The sequence below is a fragment of the Chlorocebus sabaeus genome, chromosome 22 (genome assembly GCF_047675955.1).
Source record: "Chlorocebus sabaeus isolate Y175 chromosome 22, mChlSab1.0.hap1, whole genome shotgun sequence".
Classification (NCBI taxonomy): Eukaryota; Metazoa; Chordata; class Mammalia; order Primates; family Cercopithecidae; genus Chlorocebus; species Chlorocebus sabaeus.
In genome coordinates, this window is record NC_132925.1 from 52,905,234 (window position 1) to 52,925,289 (window position 20,056).

The 20,056-nt window shown below is 42.1% G+C and overlaps 1 protein-coding gene across 5 annotated transcripts in view; it reads left to right on the forward strand.

Annotated features, from left to right (window-relative positions):
• VGLL4 (vestigial like family member 4) overlaps positions 1–20,056 on the forward strand; it is a 163,144-nt gene that overhangs the window by 94,161 nt on the left and 48,927 nt on the right. Inside the window, exon 1 of one of the 5 annotated variants that reach the window (XM_038002479.2) lies at positions 13,909–13,929. The exons of 3 other annotated variants lie outside the window; for them this stretch is intronic. The gene's annotated coding sequence lies outside the window, so the exon portion shown is untranslated. Of the gene's footprint in view, positions 1–13,908; positions 13,930–19,538; positions 19,558–20,056 lie in introns of those variants that run through there. One more of the 5 variants, XM_073009845.1, reaches the window with a different exon arrangement.

A 20,056-nucleotide genomic window follows, 5' to 3' on the forward strand; every position in this document is an offset into this window, starting at 1 on the left:
AAGAGTGGCACTGGGATACATTTCCACCCACACAGGTACTTGTTTTGTTTTGACTTTGTGTGGTCTGTTTATGTGCGTGCAGTGTATTTTTTTGGAAAGGTTATGTCTTTGAGTTCAAAATAATTTCCTTTCCGTATTTGATTCAGCTTCCGTATTTGGTTACCACTGCAGTGGTGACAGTTGCTTGACTAATTTTTGCAATGCCCAGGGCTCGTTGAGATTCTTGGAAAGATGAAAAACCACCATATTTACTCTCTCCAATGTTGGCTCTGTTTCTGCTATAGCTTTTAAAAGATGATAGTTTCTTTTTTTAAGTTAATATTTTTAACAGCTTTGCTGAGATATAATTCATATACCATGTAATTCATTCATTTAAAGTATAAAATTTAATGGTACTTAATATATTCACAGAGTTGTACAGTTATCACTATGATTGAAGTTTAGAACATTTTCATCACTCCCAAAAGAAACCTTGACCCATTTCACTCTCCATTCCCCCTGTCCTCCTGGTCCCTGGCAGCCACAGATCTACTTTCTGTCTCTCTATATAGATCTGCTTATTCTGGGCATTTCATATAAATGAAATAATACAATATTTGGTCTTTTGTTACTTCATTCCTTTTTATTGCAGAATAGTAGTTCCTTGTATGGCTGTACCACATTTTATTTACCAAAAAAAAGTTTTTAAAGAAGCAGTATTAGCTCCTGGATAAAGGTTGGTTTGAGCAGTTATACAGACTACAATGCCTTCTTCACTAATCTTAAGCTATGAAAAAGGAAGAGAAAAACATGCCATTTTCTTTGTTGATTTGCACTTGAACCCCAGCAAAATGTCATGGTCCTAACCCTCTGGTGTAACCTGTGTGGAGCAGTAGCATGGTTTATTTTTAGAATCTGAGTGACATTTTCTGTTTGGTAATCTGTCTGATTTCAGATGGAGCTATAGATAGGGATATAGATAAAATTTGGCATTTTCAAACTTGTACTTCCAAAGACTTTAGAACCAAATGTCACTCAGCTGAAACCATAATGAATTATAAACTACGTGTTCTAGAGTTTTGTTGTCACAGAGTCAGATAAGATGCCAAATGCTAGCAATACTATTTAGGAGGCCTACTCTTAGGATTTAAAAGAAGTGGACTGCCAGAGATGAATTATGTGACACAAATGCTAACATGTAGTTATTATGAGTGATCCATTCTGTCATGAGGTAGCCCTTGAAAAACAATCTGGGACAAAAGAACAAGCCTCTGGCACTGCTGAATTTTTGGAGAGAAAAACCTTTAGAAGTTAGCATGTGATTCTTTCTGGACATGTTCATTGCCTTATTTCTTCTTTTGCAAATATTTTGTAAATATTGATGAAGCGAAATGAGATGTTTGAGAAGGCAGATCCTCAGATCCCCTAAAGAGCATTGTCAGTTATGTTGAGCTATTCCTACCCCATCCCTCTATTTACCTGCGACAGCCTCTCAGAGCGTGATCATGGTGGCTTTGTGGTGGTTTTAAATGTAATCGTGAGAAGCTAGCTGAGAGAATGCTAGCAGTGTTCCTTCGGATCAAGTTGAGACTAGCTGGTACAGTTAAGCTTAAGTTTCTTTTTGTTTCCTTCCTTGCCCCTCTCATTTTTCTATACTTTGAGAAATTTATAGATTGGTAGTTAAGGACTATCTTTGCAGGCCTAATTCAAAGCTTTTGGGGAATGAGTTGTTTTGTTGGGCAAAAGACAAATAGGAAGTATAGGACTGTATGCCTTATAGGAATAGAAGGCAGCAGATAGTATAGCTATTTTCTATATGGGGAAACTGAGGCACGGGAGGGTCACTTAATGAACTCCCTGATCTCTAAAGAGGCAAACATCAAAAAAAAAATTAGAGAAATACGCCATTGTTTGAAAATAGAGGTGAGCCCTCCTAAAGCTGGTCTTGAGCTGTTTCATGTGTTAGTGTTGGCAGGAGGTAACCAGGACGGCCTAAATCTTGCTTTCTGAAACTCGTTCATCAAGCATTTCCTGAGTGGTTGTGAGCACTGAGATACGTCATCAGTTCTCCCTTGTGCCACGTCACTGCTGGCATGTCCTTAGAAATGTCTGATGTGGTACTGGCTGATCTTGGTATTGATCAGTTGTAAAAGTGGAAGAGGCATGAGAAGAGACACCTCCTTGGGGCATGCTAAAATTACATATCTTGGGGGTTCCTGGGCAACTTTCTGTTAGGACTGGAGCCAGGCCCAGGAATATGCATTTTAAGTAAGTCTCTTAGGTGATTCTGACATAGGTCATCCAGGAACTCACTTTGGAAAGCATTGTACTAGACAGTGAAATAGGAGTGGCTGGATGAAAAACAATAAGGAAAATTTGCCCTGGTGCCGTGGCTCATGCCTGTAATCCCAGCACTTTGGGAGACAGAGGTGAGAGGATCACTTGAGCCCAGGACTTCGAGACCATCCTGGGCAACATGGTGAAACCCCATCTCTACAAAAACTACAAAAAATTAACCAAGCATGGTGGAGGGCACTTGTAGTCCCATCTACTCAGGAGGCTGAGGTGGGAGGATCACTTGAGCCTGGGAGGTTGAGGCTGCAATGAATCAGGATGGCACCCACTGCACTCCAACCTAGGTGACAGAGATCCTGACTCAAAAAAAAAAAAATTTCCACAGATTGGTGAAATTAAACTGAGAACCACTTTTGCTTTACATAGGAGCTCAGTAGAGCCTTTAAATCATGACCAGACTTAATTTACTATCTAATTTTCAGAAATACATTTGTCACATGCAGACAGTTACACCTAGATAGTTGTAGAAATTTTCAGCATTCCCAACTTACAGAAAATCCTGAGAGAAAGAATATACAGCTGACCCTTGAACAATACCATCTGAACTTCGAGGGTCCACTTCGACTCAGGATTTTTTTCAGCCATTTGCAGACAGAAAATACTGCAGGATGTGAAACCCATGTGTATAGAGGGCCAGCTTCTCCTATGAGTGGACTTTGAGACTTGGGTATGTGTGGATTTTGGCATCGGTGGGATTCCTGGAACCAATCCCCTGAGTATATATACCAAAGGATGACTGATTTCTCTTTAGTATACAACACCTAATTTTAACTCTGCTGAAAATGAAATCCTTTGCTGCTTCTATTCAATAGGCTCTTCCTTCTGTTCATTCCAACCAGTCGACAGAGCCTTGATGTGATTCCAGCGGATAACCTGTTAACTTAGTGAGGGGACTTGATTCGGTGTGGGTTCCTGCGGACGCCAGGATTTGGATATGTATGAGGTGACATCACTTTCTCCTCTGTCACCACCATGGGAATCCATAACTAAAAGGTGGATGGTGAGTAGCCATCCACCTTTGACAAGAAAGGTTGATACCTCAGCTATTTAAGATACTTGCTCAAATACCAAGTGTGTAAGTAAATGGGTAATTCCAAGCTGGAACAGCCCAAGGAAGCATAAGAAAGGAAATACAAGAGCCTTTCCAGGCTTCAGTTCTCAGTCCAGCAGATGGAAGCCTCTCAGTTACATGAGCTCACATCTGTCTCTCTGATTTGACAGAGCTCGTGCCATAAAAACTGGAATTGCTAATTCTGTAATCCTTCGAAAGCATGATTGAAGTGAGACTGACAAAGAGCTACACCCTAAAGGTTAATGGCACAGAGAGAATAAGGGGTCTGGAGAACTAATCATGAAATATAAATGTCAGTGGCTGCAAACCACTCATCCATTTAATTGACTAGAAGTTAATATAGTCTTGTAGACTCCAAATTAAAATGTTTCAGTTTTGCTTTATTTCTTCATTACTCTAGTCCCCATTGACCTTGTGTGCAGACCAAAACAATTGAGGGGCATTCTAGCATGGGAGCAGTTTTAACAATCATTGTCAGCATGGCTTTAAAGAAAATAGGTTGGCCAAACACATGTTAGGTTCTGCCATCTAGTAATAATATGATTTTTTTTTTTAAACCATAAAATAAGGCATTGGGAAGACAGATTGAATTTCTGAAATGCCAGAATGTCAGTGGTAAATATCACTGTTACTTATTACGCAGGAGTTTGCTACCCAGCTGTAGGTGGTGGGTATTCTTCAGTCATAGGCTGACCTGTCAAGATACAGGATGGGAAAATTATGGCATTTAGAAGAACATTTGTAATCAAATTCATAAACTTTCTTAAAGAGGTAAGGTGAAGGTTAGGTTTCTATAAAGTTTTCTAGTTGGTATCTCTGAAGGCTGTAGGTAACTATAATAATAGATTTGAAGGAAAAGACAACTCACAGAATGGGAAAATATTTTTTGTAAATCATGTCTCTGAGAAGGGACCTGTATTAAGAATATGTATAGAACTCTTACAGCGCAGCAATACAAAGGCAGATAATCCTATTTAAAAACGGGCAAAGGATTTGAAAAGACAATTCTCCAAAGAAGATAAATGGCCAACAATTGCAGAAAAATGTGCTCATGCATCATTAATCATTAGGAAAATGAAAATCAGAACCTCAGTGAGATCCGCCTACTATGGATGGTTGAAATAAAAAAGACAATAACAAGTGTTGGTGAGGATGTGGAGAAACTGGAATGCCTCATGCGTTGCTGGTGGGAATGTAAAATGGTGTAGCTGTTTTGGAAACAGTTTGGCAGTTGCTCAAAATGTTAAGCATAGAGTTACCATTTGACCCAGCAATTCTACTCCTAGGTACATACTGGATAATTGAAAACAGCCCTGTAAAAATCTGTCCACAAATGTCCATAGAAGTATTATTTATAATAGCTAAAAAGTAGAAGCAATCCAAATGCCCATCAACTGATGAATGGATAAAATGTGGTCTATCCATACAATGAAATATTACTTGGCAATATAAAGAAATATAGTACTGACATATGTTACAACATGGATGAACTTTTAAAACATTATGAGTGAAAGAACCAGACACAAAAGACACCAAATCATTATATGATTGAGTTTATATGAGATGTCTGGAATCAGCAAGTCTATAGAGACAGAAAGTAGGTTAGTGGCATTGGAGAGAGGAAAATATGGGGAGTGACTGCTAATGGGTATGGGTTTCTTTTGGGGGTGAAGATATGTCCTAAAATTAGATCATGGTGATGTTGCACAACCCCAGTTATAAACACATTGAGTCAGACACTTTAATGGGTGAATTATATGCATGTGAATTATATGTCAATAAAGCTATTATAAAAGTTGGAGACTTAATGTGGAGAATATTGTTGCTCCATTCATTCCATTATTTGCAGAGTTCTTTGTGTGTGTGTGCATTTGCTTACATTAAAATATTGTGGAAAGTATTAGCTCAATTATAAACCTTACTAATGGTACCTGTCAGTCATTCAGAGAACACCTGAGTGCCAGACTTTGTGTCTGGTGGTAAGGGGCATTCACTGCAGCTCCCTGGACACCCCACTCAGGGCCCTTCTTGAGGAGCTGACAATCTGGAATTGTTGGTTTCTTTAGGATCAGTACTAGCTATCTTACAAGAAGCAAACTAACATTCTCTGTGTATATTCAGATGATCTTTACAGAGGATGATGTGTGCACACAGGGTGGGACAGTCGGGTCCTGAGGGCGAGAGGGAAGGAGAGGATGGAATTCCAGGTGGAGGTGGTCAGCAAGGGCCCAGGACAGACATGGCCAAGGGGAGTTGTGAATTTGTGGCTGTCCAGCTTGAATGTTGTCATTGTTGCCAAATAGTCCGCGAAATAAGTCCCAGCTCTTTATTTAGCGTGGCTCAGTAGAAAAGGTAGCTCTGGAATTTCCATAGAGGAGGAGAGTTTTGGTGGTGGCAGGTCTGATTGGAAGAGGTGCAAGCAAAGGTTTTACGTATGATCAATGTTTACTTGAGGGGCCCTGGGGTGCTCACGCCTTTGGATGACCAGGCTCACCCTGCCCCCCAGCACCTCTTGCTGCTCTTTCACCCTTGCCCTCACCCTGCTAGCTTAGGGGTGCTGTGCTGTCACCCCCTCAGGCTGTGCCGACCCTGCAGGATTTTGTTCACGGGTACACTCCTGCTGAGCCTTCACCATCTGCTCTATGAAACCTCTCTGAGTGGTATAGGAGTTGGAGACGTGGTCCCTGGAGCCAGACCTTCGGGTGTAAATCCAGTCTTTCCTGTTTCTAGCTGTGACCTTGGGCAAGTTGCTGAGTTACTTTTGGTGACCATTTCCTCCTGAAAATGAAACTAATGATAGTGCCTACTTCACAGGTAAATAGGAGTATGAAATGAATTCACATATACAAAGTTTCTAGAGCATCTCTTCTCAGTGTTACCCAACATCCTGATTACTAATTTGCCGGGGGGTGGCACTCTGTCTTCTCTTTCTCTGCTCTTTGCAGGTGCTGCTGTCACTAACAAGAAACTGTAGGGAGGAAAAACCCAGTCAATTCCCTGAAAAGTCTCCAGTATGACTAGAAGAGTAGATAAGATTGTTGCATGTGTTCAAGTCATTCTAGGGACTCTGTCTTAGAAGATTAGATGCATGTTGGTTCCTACAGAGGAAAAAGAAAAGAAAGGAGATTCCAGTTAATGACTTGAGGCCCCTTACAATGTAACATCTTTGCTGCCCAAAGGGTCCTCTGTCTGCAGAGGTTGTATGTGTGGGTGGGAGGGCACTGTGCAGGGGTGAATGGGGGTAGAATAAGGGAAACATTGTGTAATCATCAATTGGCCTGATTTTTCTGACCTTCCTTCCCCAGCCCTATGGTAGCTCTAGACCAGCTCTAACCCCAAAGTCTTAAGTTTGACTGCCCTTCCATGTCAGCACACCAAGTGTTCTGCGTTAGCCCACCAGGGAAGTGAGACTGCTGCATCCATGGTCTCTCAAAATTAAGCTTCATTGCATGACACACCCTAGGGCATAAGGAAAAACTGTTAACATGTGGATTCTGCACTGCTTAGAGATGCCAGCTTCTTCAACAGTTCTTGGACCTCATTATTTTATATTCTGCAAGTGTAGATGTGATGTATGTCACTTGATATTTTTGGGTTACCCACTCTTCCTTATATCCAGTAGGAAAGCATTTAAATGCATGTTTGTCACTATGTTTCTATTTTTCGTGATTTGTATAAAGATGAATGGCTCTAGGAATGTCATCTAGTCCATTAAGCCACAGCCTGCCTCTCTGATCCCTGAACGCTTGCTGTCAGCTCACCCGAGCTCAGCTGTACCTTTGAAGTGCAGGGCAAGCCTTTCATCTTCCATCATTTTCACTTAATGACAGCCCGGCCTTTGATCAGCTCAGTTTTCCTCTTTCTTTGGCTTCATAATAAGTCACTTGGAGCTAAGGAGAGATCTGAAGTAGGCTCAGAAACGGCCACAACTTTTCTAAGCACAATAGTTGATTGGCCTTTATATCTTAAGTAAATATACCAAAGGGAGTCAGCCCTTCCTGGCTTCTCATTGATAAAATTTGCTCACTGGGTAATGTAAACGTAAAGAGAGAGGTCGGGAGGACAGAAAGAAATAGAAATAAAAAGTAAGCAACATCCCCATCCCCCAGTATTTTCAGTTAATTAATTTGGGGGAACCTTCACCTTCACACTCGAGTAGAAAACTTCTCGGCATCATGGGGATGATTTCGTTTAGGAAACACTTTAAATTTTACATGCTAATGGAATATTTGTTTTCAGGTTAAATTGTATGACTTTTTTCCTTTATTATTTAATAGTCTCTTTTCTTGGAGCTTGGTACGGAAACAAAAAGTCCTTGATAGCATATAATTTTTGCATAAGGATCTTACAGTTTCCAATTAACATTAAAATCTGTGGAATAAGTCTGCAATCGCCCTTTAAAAAGCAGCTCACAGGTTTACCTAGTCTTTGGTTATGCCGAACACCATTATTAAGCCATTTTTTTAAAGAAAGAAATACATTTTGGTATTTAATTACTTACCCATGTATGAAATTAGCTGTTTGACTCTCCAGTAACTCTCTAATAAATATTTTAATACTTTCTCAAGCTAGTCACATACTTACAGACTTCAGTTCTAACAGCCTCTTAGTTTTTTATTGGATAATACAGACATCTTTTAATAATAGCTTACATAAACTATAATTATTGAGTAAAATTTATCTGTAAAAGCACTCTACAATATACTGTATACTATGAACAACCTAACATATCTGTATATTAGCCTGACACCAATTTAATGAAGGATGATGATTTGTTTTAGAATTGATTTATTTTAATATAGGTAGATTTCATTGGAGTCAGTTTTTAAAAATCAGTATTCAGATTTTTCCTTTTGTATGCATTATTATTTGACTGTTTGATGTTCTTCACAACTCAGATTTTAGGAAATGTCTGTTAAATAGATGTTGGTTAATCATGGATAAATGGAAGCTCTTAGCACAACCCCCGCCATCTAACAGTAGACATCTAAATTGTTTAAAGAGAATGAGTATACTGACAATTTTCTCCAAGAATAAAAATGGAATCTTATTAGGATATAAAAATGTCACCTGACAGTGATTAAAATGTAAATATGGGCGGTTAATCAGACTTTGTTAGATCAACCTGTGGAACTTAAAATATGGAGTTCTAGCACTAACGCACTCTTTCTTTTCCCTGTTACATATTGATCAGCTAGGGAACAAGTGTAGCTTCCTGGCTTGTTCATCTCATAGTTTCTCAATTTATATCAAGGAAGGATCAACATTGAGAGAGTTATCACGAAGAAGCTGAGGCTGGCCTGTTTTGGAAAGATCCGGTGAATGTATTAATACTAGCTGGAATACCAGCTCTCTGATCTTCCCTTAAAATGTGTCTTCAACCTGCCTCTTCTCCATCCTCACTGACAGGAACACTGTTGAAGCTTCCTCACCTAACGCTTGCGTCCCTGCCCTGCTCCCTGGCTCAGGTGTGTGCACCCGTCTGGCACGGTGTGTGAGAGCACCCCTCACGGAAGCCTCCCGGCAGCTGTGTCAATGCTTACAGTGGCTCCCTGTCAGTGACCCGACTCGCCAGGTCTCAGCTGTTCACCTGTGTTCAGAGCCCTTTATTATCTGACCCACCTCTCTGTATCCAGCCTTAAGTCTGAAGAAACAAACCCATTGTTCTGGTCCCATTGCTCTCACACAAAGGTGGCATCATTCCCGCTCTCTGCCTTGCCTCATACTCATGTACCTGCCTGGAATGCTCATACCCATCATTTCCAAGTGTCCAAATCCTGCCCGTTTTTCAAATCCCACTCCTATTCGAGTTAGAATTATTGTCGTCCTCATAAAATGTGTGTGGCATCGCCCTCTTTTCTTTAAAATGAAAAGTTCATCTCTTTTTTATTTCAAATTAATTATTATTTTTAAACTTTCCCCATTTTAATTCCTACTATGATAAACGTTGGTAGATTAACCTACATAACCAAAAGCTCTTTGGGGGTCCTCAATATTCGATTGGTAACAGCTTTATTGAGATATGACTAATATACCATGCAATTCACTTATTTCAAGAGCATCTGATTTATTTTGGCATTTATAATGTTCAGTCCTTACAGTTCCTTATCTCCATAACTTATCACTCCCACTAGAACTAAAATTCCTTGAGGCAAAGACCAGATCTCAAACATCTGTGTGTTTTCCTTATTTCCTGGAGTAGTCCTACAAACATCCCAGGCACAACAACGCCTGTGAATGAACCACATCCTCTGATTTTTTTCTGCCAGTCCTAAATTGTATACATTCTTTAGACGGGACTGGATTCAACAATGAGCCTCTTAAATAAGGGTTCCACGTCCGTGTGTCCGTTTCTGGGGTGATGTGGCAGGGACACAAGTCCCACTTCACTATCATTTTGGGATGAGGACTGTCTCAATAAGAGCATGGGTGGGAGCATTTATGAAAGAACATAGCAAAGGACAAGGACAGGGCTTATCCCTGGAGCCTGCTCTAGGGAAGGAAAGGAGGCCCTAGGGAATGAGCTGAGTCTAGGAAGTGGCCTGAAGGCTTCCAGCCTTGTGAAAATGTTTATAAATAGTATCGCAGTTAAGCGATAGGATTAAGAGCCATAATGCAGGATACTTGTAAATGTTTTCAGACACTGAAGACCAAGGAACACTTACTGCTGAGGAAGAGCTTGAAGAGGTGGGACTTGCACCCTAGACCAGACCTGAAAGTGAAGGACTGTTCCAGGCAGGCGGGAGGGGAGGTGGGAGGCATCCCCTGCAGTGCAGACCGTAGGAGCAGTGGAGTCTGAGGGGAGGGGGAGAGACGAGAGAGATGGGTAAGGCTGGAGAGAGAGAGTGAGATGGGCTGATCAGGTTGAGGCATTTGAGCCTTTACTCCAGCAATCCAATCAATCAGGGACCCCGATCTCTCATGGTGGGAGGCAGGGTGGCCATGTTGGAAGACTTTCTTTCAGCCCCAGGGGTGAGGTGATGTGAGAAGGAAGAACACAAAGGATGCAGTTCGGCCTAATAGCTTTTATTTGCCTGAACCATACGGGTCCCTCATTCAACAAATATTTGCTAAGCACCTGCTTTATTCCAGGCAAAGCATAAGCTACTCCTGATTGTATTGTCTGTTTTAATGTCTTTTGTATGAAAATGTGTCCCCAATTGGACTTCAGCTGAATTGTAACTGGAGACCCTGTGTTTAATCCAGCTTAGCTCTGCACTCTCAAATTGCAAATAAAAGGTACGTAATAAATGACTATGGGAAATAAAAATAATAGAAAAACAAAACCCAAACAAAAAAATGAGTATGTGATTGAGTGGCAGTGACAGGATTCACACCCCCTAACTGTTACTACAAAAGGGAGGAGCTTACTTGTTTCTAACGGAGCGGTCTGTGTGTACCGCAGGCTCAGCTTCCCCAGCGATGGGAGGTGCGGTGCAGTGCGGTGGGAGCGCACAGTATCACCTGGATAGTATTCTTGCCAAAAAGATTTAATTTAACTCAGATATAATCATAAGGAAATGATTAGGCCACCAAAATTTGTAGGGACAGCTCATTGGTCTGCATTATTTAAAAACATCAATGTTGGCCGGGCGCGGTGGCTCAAGCCTGTAATCCCAGCACTTTGGGAGGCCGAGACGGGCGGATCACGAGGTCAGAAGATCGAGACCATCCTGGCTAACACGGTGAAACCCCGTCTCTACTAAAACTACAAAAAAAAAACTAGCCGGGCGAGGTGGCGGGCGCCTGTAGTCCCAGCTACTCGGGAGGCTGAGGCAGGAGAATGGCATGAACCCGGGAGGCGGAGCTTGCAGTGAGCTGAGATCCGGCCACTGCACTCCAGCCTGGACGACAGAGCGAGACTCCGTCTCAAAAAAAAAAAAACAAAAAAAACATCAATGTCACGAAAGAGAAGAGAATGCCTTTAGATGAAAGGAGATTGAAGAGACATGACACTTCACTGAGCAGCATATGATCCTTAATTAATCAAGTTCTCCCCTAACCCTCCCTGCCACCAAAAAGAGACAGTTCAGTTGGGGAAGTTGGAATGTGAACTGGACATTAGATAATGACAATATGTCAACTTTAACTTTGTTGAGTGTGATAATGGTATTGTGGCTCTGAAGGAGAATATCCCTGTTCTTAAGTATTTATGGGTGAAATAAGATGTCTCCCACTTATTAACACTTTCAAAAATCATAGCAAGAAAACGTGTATGCATGTAGCTAAAACAAACTGAAAAAAAATGGTATGGTAGGTGAATCAAGGTAAAGAGAATGGGATGTTCTTGTTCTCATTCAACTCTTTGGGTAGCTTTACAATTTTTTGAAATTAAAAGTTGGAAAAATTACAGTGATTTACTTGGGCACTTAGCTGTTTCAGCAGTAAGGTTTACGGAAGCTGACTTTAAGTTACTGGCTTTACCCGTCTTCAGGGTTGTCAGGCCCTTGAATGGTGTGCGTGCCCAAGTCCCTAATGCTGCTTCCACTGTGTCAGGACTGAGACATCTTTGAACTTCGCATCCTATTTTAATCCTTGGAAAACCAGCATATTTAGCAATAGTAAGGAATACAGTGAGTTAATGAATTTTCGTGGGATACCTGAATGGCTGACTAAGATAGCTGAATGGCTGACTAAGATAGCACTCTGTATGCCAGTGAGAAATCTGAACTGGTTTCCGGGACCACCATCTTACTCCTCAGGGTCTGGACTGGAACCTACTGCAGAGAGCAAGATCTCCTGTTTGGCAGTAGCACACACGATGGTATTGCTGAGAAACGAGTAGTTTTTGAGTTGAAGCCAGCAGCACATGTCACATGGGATGCTGCCAGGCAGCTCAGCCCAGGTAGATGGCACCAAAAGGGGTGCTCTTGGGGCTGAGGCTGACAAGAGGCACTCAAGTCGGGTTTTGAAAGTGCAGATGAGTATGCATTGGCAGAGAGGGCTTCTGCACACATTCTAGGGAGGGAGAAAGGTGCATGGAAGAAAGCCTGTAAGTCCAGAGTGTGTGTGGGGAGGCGGCGGCCCCATGCCGAGTATCGCTCTGAGCCTGTGTGGGTTCACACTGCCATTTTCACACATGTGGAAACAGTCATAGAAAGTCAGGCAGCCGCGCCGAGATCGTGTAGCCGGCTCCTGGCGGAGCAGATTCGGAGGACCCACTGACTCGTGTTCTCAGGCAGTGTCTTCTGACCCCTTCCACTGGCTGGTGCTGACTGTATTCGAGAAGGGGGCCTCTTATGAGTAGGAAGAAGGACAGTTAGAGGTTTCCTTTGTTCAGCCATCTTATCCTTCAGATGGGAATTGCACCAACAGATGGAATCCAACCAACAGTGTAATAAATAAATTGCCTGTTCTGGGCTGGCCTTTCTATAAATTCTCATTGATTCGCATAGAAATCCCTCACGGTAGTTGAATAGAGGCTCAAGAGAGATGAAGAGACTGCTAAGATCATACATTTTTCTGACTCCACAGTCCGCTTTCTACTGTTTCTCTGTCACTGACCCAGAGATACAGAAATGAATGAGCTGCTCCGTGCCTCCCAGAACAGTATCCGGGACAGTGTGTGATGTATTACAGAGAAGAGCAGCACGTGGCGAATTCTTCCATTAGGCAGCCTGTGGGCAGGGCCATTCTAGAGGTACAGAGTGTTATGGGAGATCAGAAGAGGGAAAGTTTAGTTTTCCATTTTCTCTCTGCACTTCCAAGACTGTGCCTTTTTTCCTCCTCTAGTGGTCAGTGACTGATTCCAGGACTCAACCATCTCAGGGCCTGTGGCAAAGTCGTACCCTCTGGAACGCCCTCCAATTAAACAATGTTTTGAAAATGCAGATAGTAGCATATGACCTTCGGTGCTTAACCTGTCACGTGGCACAGGGCTTGCAGACAGAAATTTTTTGAGTATTTTTACCAAAACACTTAAATTTTAAAGAGGTCATACCATTACCAGCTTAATCCCTCTGTTTCGTGGCAACCAGAGTCCCTCTGGAGGCTTGGCTCAACTGCTGAAGAGGTTTAAACAAGCCTTTTTTTTTTTTTTTTTTTGCTTACCCTCATCCAGCTACTCCTTCTAAACATTTATAAGCTCTACCAGGGAGGAAATTGAGCCCCTAGCAAAGTGCCTGATTCCAATACCATCTGCTAACAATTTACTTTCATAACTCTCCTCCTTCTCATTAACAGTAAAATGTTACAAAAGTAGATTTGCAAGTAAATACAGTGCAGAATTTCTGCCAGGCTTTAAGAGCCTTTTCCATTAAGGAGGACTGTGCGCTTGGTGTTAAAGGTTCTGAGCTGGCTTTGTCTCCTTGAGGTTCACTGGTGATGTGTCGGGGCCATGTCAGCGCATGTGACCCTTTGGACCGCTGTTGTAATATTCAGGCGGATGGCAGTCCTCAGCCTGCACGAGCACGGCCACAGCAGAGCTCACGCTCTAAGCGGGACTGCACTTCCCTAGTTTACTCAGAGGCCTCTGAGGCTGCCTGAGAGCCAGAGTCTAGGGAATGGAGGACCAAGAATAGAAGGTAGGTGTCATTACTAAGTCTGCATCAGGAAACCAGGGAAGTGGATGAGTGTTTGATCTTTTTTGTTTGTTTTGTGTTTGATCTTTTTGAATCTTACGATTTACAAAGCTAAAACCCAGCCTCAAACCTAGATCGGCTGATCTTCAGGCTGTTTGTGTTGTGTTACACACCAGAGTTTTCTTCAAGCTGAAATGATATGTATAGTAAGACATTAGTTTGACCCCACTTATTCAGTGTTCACTCCACGGAGGTTGCAGTATTACATAATCTGTCAAGATACAGTTCAGTTGTAAACTAAATCCAACAGGGTAAATGAGACAGCAGGGACTTTTATTAGCCCTGAAAATAATAAAATGATTTTTAAGCAGTATAGAACTTGCTGATTAAATGAATAACAATGTGTGGATGTGATAACAAGTTTTAATTTAAAGTATTTTTAGTGCTTTTTGGTATTCAGAGAACTTCAGTTTATTAAAAAAACACTTTAGTGTATATTCACAATGGATGTTGAGAATTATAGACAGAATTTCTTTGGAATTCTTTTATCTTTTCTCCTCAGCCCCTGTAAAATTATAGCTATTAATATTTAAAACCAGAGGCGCCAGCAGACACCATCCGTCGTGCACCAGCATCATCAGTCCTGTCTGGGAGCAGGTCCCACCCCAGACCCACTGCCTCCCCATCCAAAGGAGGCCCCAACCTGATCGGTGAACACAAACCTAGTCCTCCTCACTTACAGGCAAGCAGAAGAGTTACTGGGAGGTCCAGGTTCCTCTGGCTAGTGCAGGGCAGATGATCACCAAGTCAGAGGGCCAGGCCGCAGCTGTACACATCCCCCGTGCCCAGCCAGGAAACCCATTCTCCTCCCTTGCCAGCCCATGTGTTTGTTTCCTCCTGTGCTCAGGTGGTTCTGGTCTGGAAGCGGCATCTGTACGTTAACAGTTGCTTTCTTCTCAGTCGGTCCCACTATGTTAGGTCAGACAGATGGGACAGTGGCAGCTGTTCATCCTTGGTGTCAGAACCAGGTGTCAGTCCTGTCCTCTCTTCTTTCCTCTCTGGATTAGTTTCCTGGGGCTGCCAGAATAAAATTCCGCAGACTGTGTGGTTTAAACAACAGAAATGTATTAACTCATTGGTCCTGGAGGCTGGAAGTCTGAGATCAGAGAGTCAGCGGGCTTATTTCTCTGGCAGGCTGTCTCCTTGGCTTGCAGATGGCCGCCTTCTCTTCTCCCATGTCCTCGCATGGTGGCCCTTCTGTAATGTGTCTTTGTCCTAATCTCTTGTTAGAGAGACAACAGTCAGATTGGATTAATGACCTCATTTCACCTTAATTACCTCTTTAAAGTCTCTGTCTTCAAATACAGCCATGTTCTCTGCGGTACTGGGGTTTAGAACTTTCACGTGTTAATTCCAGGGGTGGGCACGGTTCAGCCGATAAGCTCCTCTTCCTCCCACCCCCTCCCCCTCTTGTCCACCTTCCTCCCTCTTCAACTGTCTTCCTCCCATTTATTTTCCTCAACCAGTGAAGCATCTTGCACACCTAGAAAGATTATGGAAGTTGGGGAGTCTAAATCCCAGGTTTCTACTTCCAGTGCTTCCATTAATCAGCTTTGCGACCTTGGGAAAGTCACTTAATTCTTGAAATACTAGTTTCCTCGGCCGCACGGCAAGCGCTCTTCTTCCCCGCCTCCCTCACGGGGCTGCATTAAGAAAAGTCAGAACAATAGATAATGTTGCAATATGCTTGTAAAATAAAATACACTCAGAGAAGATACAGGAAGGCTTCTACAAAGTATAGTGTGTATGAAATGATTTAGATTCCTTGAAATTCTAGTGAAGATGGCTTATATTTCACTTCTACCAGTTTTATTCTGCTGTTGTTATCCTTAACTATATTATTAGCAGCCCAAGATAGAAGCTGTACTCTCTCAACACAATCTCATCTTTGCTCTTAAAAAAAAGAATAGAGCTGCTCACAGCAAGCCGAGTCCAGGGTGTGGACCCTGCACAGCCCTTCCCAGCCCAGTCGGCTCCCCGAGGCAAGGTGGGGCTGAGAGGTGCTTTGTGTTGCCACCCAAGGGCTGGGGGAATCACAGGCGATCCTTGCGCTTGAGCAGACAGCACGTCACGGCCTTTATCTGCTGGCTCGCATTGCAAAGGCCGTCCTATAAAAAAAGAAAAAAGGGAGCCAGAATGGGACTAGCCACAAGTTGAACAATTTGAAGGAGACTGAATTCACGGTGTCTTCTCCCCAGCTGCTCGACCGTGAGACAAAGAAGTATTATTTGAAAGAGAGTGAGTAAGGCCTGGCTGCTGGGGCTTCTGCCCTGCACAGTGACGAGAGGGTGAGATGTGAGAGGGCCGTGGAATGTGGGAGCTGGGTCCTCTTACCAGGGTGCCCTCTTGCCAGGACATGATGTCAGTCGGTTGCCATGGGCTGTGGTCAGCCTGAAGGAGACACATCAGTGCAGTGCAGCTGGCTTGGCCGACTGAGCTATGGTTTTGCTTCTTTGATTTGGGTTCAAACATGATAAAGGGGCTGGGAAGGGGGCTGAACATAAAGCCTTAGACACAGTGGAGATTTAAATTTTGGACTTAAACTCTGTTCGGCAAGGCATAGAGATCTTTGTCAAAAATCTATCCCTAAAAGTTACAGCAAGATACATTTGAGTATAGTTTACCCTCTCCTTCTCCATAAAGACATTCTCATTTCACCCCGTGCTGTTGGTCTAATCTCCAGAAAATGCCCATAAATACCATTATTTTGATTAATTGCTCGGAGCCCTGCCATCACCTTCTGTGCAGCCTACACCCCAGTCTGGCGATGGGCCCACACAGTTGGTGAAGGGCCATGTGGCCGAGACCCGGGTTCCCATGCTAACGCAGCCTTACCCCGGGAGAATCCATTAATCCCCCTGAAACCCAATCACTCGCCCCATCTCTGTATTGAAGGTCATGGCCTTGATTGTTCTGTTCTATGAAAATCGAATCTGCATTTGGTGGACCAGATTCTGTTTGTCTCAGGTTTCAGCTGGCTACAATTTTCTTGTAGTATTCGAATAAATGAATGGAGCTGGAACTTTTGAGAACTAGAAGAGTCTTTGTTTTTTTTTTTAATGAAATCTCCCTTAATCATGAGATGCTAATAATTAGCTAATCTCAAAAAATTTTGTTAGTTGATTGCTTTGTTGAATCTGCTTTTTCTACCACTATGTAAAGTGTGTTCTGTAAAAGTTTGGAAAGTATTTCTTGATTAGCAGTAAAAGGAAACTTAACTTTAGAAGATATATCTATTATGTAAGACGTAGTCCATTAGAGCCAAAAGTAGGCTGTCAAGTTGATCTAATCAAAACACTTAATTTTATAAGTAAACAGAGGTTAGGCCAGGCTCAGTGGCTCAGGCCTGTAATCCCAGCACTTTGGGAGGCCAAGGCGGGTAGATAACTTGAGGTCAGGAGTTCTAGACTACCCTGGCCAACATGGTGAAACTCCATCTCTACTAAAAAATAATAATAAAAAAAAATTAACTGAGCATGGTGGCACATGCTTGTAGTCCCAGCTACACTCAGGAGGCTGAGGCAGGAGAATCACTTGAACTCAGGAGGCAGAGGTTGCAGTGAACCAAGATCTTGCCACTGCACTCCAGTCTGGGCGACAGAGTGAGACTCCATCTCCAAAAAAGAAAAAGAATGGAGGTTGAAGAGACCAGTGCTATTTTGAAGCCTCTGGAGTTTGGTTCTGTGTGAATCAGTATTTTATGTCCCACTGAAAAAGAAGCAATCTTGGCTGTTAATATATGCCAATTATTTGTAAGATAAACTTCAGTCTTAGCAATATGAAAATGTAGGAAATAGTCTTAGAATCTTTGAGATACGGTAATAACAGGATTACACAATGGGGTTATATTTTCCATGGTTCCTCCCTGTGCTCCTCCCCTCTTTCCATTCTGACTTTGAAAGCAGAATTTTCTTGCGATATTTTATCAAAATCACATTATAACACAGCATAAAGCGAGGTGATTGTCTTTTTTTCATCTCTCTCTGTTAAACTTCTCTGCCATTGAAATAAACATGCTGATTCTTGTGAAATCTTAGGCCAAAATCTTTGCTTATCTTCTTTGGGGAAATTTGAAGGAATATTTTTGATCCATACATTAGAACTGCCACCATGACAAAAAACCACAGAAGTTAATTTTGTATATATTAGGCATTTTTCTTCATTTTATTTAGGCATTTTTCTAACGTGTGCCTAGATGAAATTATCTTCATGTAAAAGGCCGAATACATTTAAAAAATAAAACTTCTTTAGTTGTCATTGGGAATTTGAAAGAAGTAAAACGGACAGTTGTAGTGAAGCCAACTTGTAAGGCTTAAAATACGGGGTTACTCAACTCAAATATTCCTTCTGTTTATTCTTGAAAAAGAAAGATAATCTTTTCTCCTTTTTCAATTGCCAGACCATTGTGAAATTTAGAATACACGTTAGGACCAGAGGAAAAGGCCTCTTGCGCTCCCAAGATAAGTTCCTTTTGGTGTAAGTACTTTTGCCTCCCACCCTTGTGGTCAGGGTCTGTATACATTTCACCATTTATTCTTGTGACAGTACTTTGCACAGCCTTCAGCGTGTCACAGGCACTCGACATACTGATTAAAAGCTGAACTGCCGCTTTATAGGATCTGATGCATCTAAGAGCCCAAGTCACCTCAAGTGGTTCACTGAATTGATTTTTTTTAGCTTAATAAATAATGTTTTAAAAATTATTTGACTTTAATATTGTAGGGAGATGTAACTATAACAAAAGGTTTGTTTTTATTCCAGGGAAAATTCATGAATGCCTGTTCTTAATTGTTTAATAGTTTAGTGTGAAAAGCCTGAGAGAAAAAAGAATCTAATGATATTGGAGCCTTATACTGCTTATAAATATATTCTTATTTTGGAGGAGGAAGAGGTAACATTTCTACTGAGACATAATTCACATACTATACAATTCACCCATTTAAAGTCTATAGTACACTTCAGTGGTTTTTAGTATATTTAGAGTTATGCAACTTTTATCACAATCAATTTTAGAAGGTTTTTGTCATTCCCCAGAGAAACCTGGCACCCATGAACTGTCACCTCCCATTCCCCCTTCTCCCAGCCTCCAGCACCCACTCACCTGCTTTCTGCCCGTGAGCCTCTCTCTTCTGACATTTCATAGAAATGGAATCAGACAGTATGTGACCTTTTGTGTCTGCTTTCCTTCACTCAGCATACTGTTTTCTAGGTTCATCTGTGCCGTGGCTGAATCAGTATCTTATTTCTTTTTATAGCTGCATAATATTTCATCATGGATATTTCATTTTTTACATCTGTTAGTTGATGGACATTTCGGTGGTTTCCACTATTTGGCTATTTTAATAATGCTGCTATGAACATACATGTATAAGCTTTTGTGTGGACATGTTTTCATTTCTCTTGGTTATGTACCCAGGACTAGAATTGCTAGGTTATATGGTAATTCTATGTTTCATCAGTTGAGGAGCTGTCAGATTGTTTTCCACCGTGGCCATGCTGTGTCTGGAGTTGGTTCCTTCCGGTGGGTTCTTGGTTTCGCTGACTTCAAGAATGAAGCTGCAGACCTTCGTGGTGAGTGTTACAGCTCTTAAAGGTGGCACAGACCCAAAGAGTGAGCAGCAGCAAGATTTATTGTGAAGAGCGAAAGAACAAAGCTTCCACAGCATGGAAGGGGACCTGAATGGGTTGCTGCTGCTGGCTGGGGTGGCCAGCTTTTATTCCCTTATTTGTCCCTGCCTATGTGCTGCTGATTGGTCCATTTTACAGAGTTCTGATTGGTCCATTTTACAGAGAACTGATTGGCGCATTTTACATACCTCTAGCTAGCCACAGAGCGCTGATTGGTGCATTTTACAATCCTCTTGTAAGACACAAAAGTTCTCCAAGTCCCCACCCCACCCACAAGTCCAGCTGGCTTCACCTCTCAATGCCACTTTACAATTCCACCAGCAGTGTACACCTGTCCCAACTTCTCCACATCCTTGCTAACACTTTTGTATTCTGTCTTTTGATCATAACCATCCTAATGGGTGTTAGTGGCATCTCTTTGTGGTATTGATTCGCATTTCCT